Here is a 6,000-nt window from a genome sequence, read left to right on the forward strand (position 1 = left end):
TCATACCAGGAACTTCATCAAGTTCCTGTGTATCCTTGCATGGAATGGAAATTTTAGCGGTTGAACCTTAGCAATGCAAAAGTATTATAACACCCACAAAACATAGCCTGAGCAAGTGGTCTCACTTTCATTGTATCCCTCATTTATCCCTCCTTGTCTCATTGCAGTTTAAAATAAAATTAGCTTTAATTTTGGTATCCAGGTATCAGAAATCAGTTTATTGTACTATACAAGATTTAGTTATACTCTGGCATTTTAAAAATCACCAATTTGACATTTCTCTAAGAATGTTCTTTGGAGGTTAATAGATCTTTGGGGAAACGAACTTTCCATGATCAAATAAGTTTGGAGAGCTTTTGGTTATGTAAAGTTTAACAATTTTTTTAAACTTCAAAATTTCTCAGTCTATTTAATCATACTGAAAATGAATTCTGATTTACTAAGGAAGAAGGGTATCCACAACAACAAAAAATCCACTGCCCTAAAGTCACAATCATGATTTATAGTATGCAACATTTTCCAATATTATTCCATTGTCTGCAGGTTAAGAAAACCTGTGCCAATTGCTCATATTTGCAGCTTTTATAAAAGCTAGTTGCTGAAAGAGACATTTAAGGTTTTAACCTGACCCACACAATATTATCATTTTGATCAAGCTGATTTTACATAGGCTTTCCAAGGCTGGATTTTTTTTATGGTCACCAGTCATCTGTCATGTTGTCGTACTGGGGTAGCTTCCGTGTTCTTATAATACTGACAGCTATGCCACCAATATTTCACATACCACCAGTCATGGAGAACAGGTTTCAGCCAAGCTTCCAGACAAAGACAATGTAGGAAGCCTTATGAATGTTCACAGAGCATTGAGCCCCACAGGCTAGAAAGCACTCAAACTAAGATTGGTGATGAACTACTTCTTCAAAGCACAGTAGACCTTAAGAATGCACGTGGAACAAAGTTTTGGGGACATTCATTTGCTGTTGGGGCATAACTCAAAATGAGATGAAACATCTGCAAGCGCCCATTAATAATCAGAGCATGGAATGTACAAGCTATGAATCTAGGAAAATTGGGAGTGATCAAAAATGAAATGGTATACACACAAAAAATCATTTTGAATCATGTGGTCTACTTAGCTGGGAGTGACAAACCGAAGAAGAATGATATCCCATTCATCATCATAAAGGACATTTTAAGATCTTAAAGTACAATGCTGTGTGTGATAAGGTCTTATCCAAGCACATACCAGGAAGATAAGTTAATGCAAGTATTATTCATATGTATGCATCAATCGCTAAAGGCATTGATGAAAAACTTGAAGGATTCTACTAACTTCTTCAGTCTGATATTGATAAAAAGCAGCGATAATTACAGGTGATTGGAATGTGAAAATCAGAAACAGAGAGGAAGAAACAGTAGTTGGAAAAGCATTGGTGACAGCAACTATATTCTATAAAATTTTCAAAAACTAGCAATTAGTAGTTTTTCTTACCCTATATATTTGTGATCAAATAATATTGAGAAATGCTGCATGCTTTGAGCCATGATTAACTAGCTGAAGATCACAAGAGTATTCTGTAAGACCAATAGCCTATCTATTGCAAATACGTCGTTTTTACAGCATAAAAGTTGACCATACATGTGGATCTCCTCAGATAGAATACACATGAATCAAATGGACCCAATCTGTGGACAGAAATGATGGAGCCTCTCCATATCATTGGCCAAAACAAGGCCAAGGGCTTACTGAGAAACAATCCATCAATTGCTCAAATGCGAATTCAGATTGGATCTGAAGGAATTTAAAACAAGTTCACCAGAGGAAAATAACAAGCTTCTGTGTATTCCACCTCAATTTGGAAACCATCTCAAGCATAGATTTGTTGCTCTGAACAATAATGACTGAAGAGCAGTTAAATTGGTTGTTGACATAAAGGTCATGAAACGTGAGGAAAGCAAAAGGGTCATCAAAATACCAGAAAGAGGTTGACTTCTTAAAAGTCATTTTATTGGGGGCTCGTACAATTCTTATCACGATCCATACATACATCCATTGTGTCAAGAATATATATACATTTGTTGCCATCATCATTCTCAAAACATTCGCCTTCTACTTGAGCCCTTAATATCTGCTGCTCATTTATCCCTCCCTCCCCACTCCCTACTACCTCATGAACCCTCTATCATTCATAAATTATTACTATTTTTAAAAAGTCAACCTCAGTTAATACAGTTAACAAAAAGAGCACTTGTTTGAGGGGTAGCTCTGGGTTCTAGTTTTGATCCTGTAATTAAAACAAAACAGCCTTAATAGACTGTGGTGATAATCGAATAACTCTTTTTAATAAGTTTAATCCACTGAGTTGCATATGTGAATTATATGTCAATAAAACTGTTAAAATTAAAATAAAAAAACAGAAAGAAAAAATAAAAATGCATATTAAAAGACTCTGAAACTTGCTCTTGAACAGAGTGGCTAAAGTGAAGAAGAAATTATGAATTAAAGAGCTGAACAGAAAAATGTAAAGACAGCTTGAGAAGATTAAGTATTATAATGAACCAAGAGTTAGAAAACCAAAAGACAGGAACACATTTAATATTTCTCGGTTGAAAGCACTGAAGAAAAAAATGCAAGTCTTGAGTTTCAATATTAAAGGGTTCTTTAGGCAAAATACTGAACAACTTATAGTTCCATTTTATGAAGATCTGTAATCAATGTACAAGGAAGCAGATGTCAAAAATCAAATTATGTACTGTACTGAACAATTCTTCTGTAAAAGACAACTTTAAAGTGCTGATGTGCAAATCTTTCACTTTGATGACTAAGGTATGCTTAATCCAAGCCATGATATTTTCAATAGCTTCCAATGAATGTGAAAGTTGGACATTGAAAGAAGAAGAAGAGCTGCGTTTGGAATGAGCTGTGCAGGAGAAACCGATGCGTTTGGATCGTGCTGGAGAAGAATATGGAAAATACCATGATCTGCCAAAAGAACAAACAAATCTGTCTCGGAAGAACTACAGTCAGAATGCTTCTGCAAGGCAAAGATGACAAGATTTTGTCTTATGGACTTTGGACATGTTATTAGGAGACTAGTCCCCGGAAGACATCATGCTTGATAAAGAGGAAGGCCCTCTATCAACGAGATAGCTGGACACAGTGGCTGTCTCAATAGGCTTGTATTTAAGAACAATTGTGAGTATGCAACAAGATTGGGCAGTGTTTCATTCTGCTATACATAGGGTCACTATGAGTTGGCACTGACTGGACCTCCAACAACACCTGAAACAACAGCAACAATCTTTGTGGAGCACTGATGAACAGTGGTGAACAGGATCAGCCAGTAACCACAGGGTGGTCCATTTGAACCCGCCAGTGGCTCAGGGTGGGGAATATGTGCCTGTTTGCATCTGTCTTGGTTTTAGAGCGCTCTTGAGGCAGTTCTGCTCTGTCCTGTAGGGGTGCTGTGACTCAGGATCTGCTTGATGATATTGGGTGTTTTTTGTTTTTGTTAATCTTCATGTAACATTTAGTGGATTTGAACCACTGACCTTTTGGTTAGCAGTCTAGTCTTTACTACTGCACCACCCGTGGTCCTTCTATTTATGGTCTTTTGATAACCTGGTTGTATACAAACCATTCGTCCATTCAGTTTTCTTAAAAAATTCTATAAGGCAGAGATTACTATACTTAAAAAAAAAATGAAGTTCAGGGTTGAGTAATCTTCCCAAGGTTACATAGCAAGTAAATGACGTTCAGTATTTGACCCCACATCTGTATTATCTTCCTGTGACCTTTCCTACTCTACAGGGAAATCAAAGCACATTCTGCTTTGAAAGCAAAATAGATTTCCTTGCCCAAAGATAAACATTTGGGACATAACTATTTTCAAGTATTATAGAATCAATATCACCAGGAGACACCAAAGAAGGGCATGAGACAGAGTTTTTCTCAAGTGTACATGATGGGGGGGGTGTCTCAAAATAAATTAATCAAATTTGATTTGATTCGTTAAGTAGATCCTTTGTCAGTAGTGCGAGGATCCATTCTTACTGCTCCTTAAACTCATACCTGAGTTGATTTCTGGCTCTATAATGATGTCACAATTGTGCCTAATAGCTCCAACTGATGCACATACAGCTATGTAAAACAGACCTGATGATCCCTAGACTATTCCAGAGCTGAAGGCAAAAGGACTGTTATGCAGTGGGGTGCCAAATGATTTGGAAGATATGAGATTAGTTGATTACATGAATAGATTATATCAACTCACCTGACCTTCCATTTTCCCCGGACTGTCTCCTTATATTACAGGAGGTAACCAGTTTCCTTCCCAGAAACAAATGTGTCAGCTGTTAATGCATTAAAGCCTGTATATCCAGGAACTGGTTGATTTTTCAACACCTTTCATTCACAAATTGTTACCTCTGGAGGAATAACAAAGAGAGGTATGCTGTTTGTAGGGGTCTTTGTGATATTGGCTCAGAGGTACCACCTATACACACTAGCATCTGGCTAAGTCACAGCCACAGATCACATCTTTCTCTCTCACTGTTAAAGGTTAGAGCCCAGCAACAAGCTCAACTGCCCTCAGACAACTCAGAAATAATAAAGATCATGAAACAACAAAAAGTAGGAAGTTAAGAGCCAAACAATTTACTGTGAGAATTATTCCCATGGGCTGAACATGTTCCATAACATCAACTCAGCTTTGTCAGAGAAGCAGAAAGGTGATGAGAAGCCTGTCGTTTTCACACTTTCACCTCTACCTGGAGAGCCAGGGTCTTGTCCCAGCCAGAAAACTTTTTTTTTTAATTTTGATAAAAACATTGAGGGTCTTTTTCCTTAATGCTTCCCCCCAAATATTATTTTTTCCTTGGAAGTGTAGACTTTAACCTTCCCTTCAAAATTGGTCTTCTTCCTAGTCACTCTTTTGTTTTACAGATTCTTTTTGGATAGGGCAAAACTTGGGTCAGTATCAGAGACATAAAGAAAGCATACAAGGTATAATATGAAGATGTGAGTTATAGAGTGACATCTCCAAATTATTAAATAAAAAATTGAATATATTCTTTTCTGAGCTTCAAAAGGTGAGTCAGAGAAAATACAGCATCTTTGTAAAGCTACTGCCATGTGCTGTGATTGATGACTTTATATCCCAGGTCAAAATTGGAGCTTCTAATTTCTCTATCTGACTCAAATTAAATAATGTCTACCTGCAAAAGGTCTTCATGAAAAAAACTATCCTGCCCATTGATTATCATAGTATAGGAAAATTGTTCATTACAAATTCTACTATCTCTTCTATGTGGACAGTATGGATTAATTATAGAATTCCAGGGGCTAATGGAGTCTTAAACTTCTTATGGATTAATCCCTCATAGTCAAATCTGAGATCCTCATCAGATGAACACTCAGTGCTTCAATATTCCTAATAAAGGGTAAAATCCCAGTACAATCCTTAGAAATTGGAGAGCTTTTGAATTTTTATCCTGTTTTGTAAATGAGACGTTTCTTAAACATCACATAAGATGTTTAGGGGAAGTCTAAAGACAGAAATTGGAACCAGATAAACTTGGGGTAGAATTCTTGCTTCACTATTTGATAGATATGTGATTTGGGATAGTTAGCTTAAATTCTCTGAGCTTTCATGAATTCTCATGTAAAATGGACATAGCAAAGTCAATCTTCCTGCTTTTTGTTTCTTTTGTTTTTCAATGTGCTGTAAGACAATGTATGTGAAGTACCTAGCAAAGTGCCTTTTGTACATAGAATATTCTTTTTTCCTTCCACTCATAAACATCATATATATATATATACAAAAAGGTTAAAATACAAAAAGTGAATATATGGATGCATTTTGTATTAGAGTCTATCTAAGTTTGATGAGCAAGAGAGTGTGATGTGATTTTCTCATTTATTTTTAATCGTGTCAAAAGTTAGAAACCAGTATTTTAAAGTAACCCATGTATTCTTGTACATCCCATTCTTCTTTAGTT

Source organism: Tenrec ecaudatus, chromosome X (genome assembly GCF_050624435.1).
Source record: "Tenrec ecaudatus isolate mTenEca1 chromosome X, mTenEca1.hap1, whole genome shotgun sequence".
In the NCBI taxonomy this organism is placed as follows: domain Eukaryota; kingdom Metazoa; phylum Chordata; class Mammalia; order Afrosoricida; family Tenrecidae; genus Tenrec; species Tenrec ecaudatus.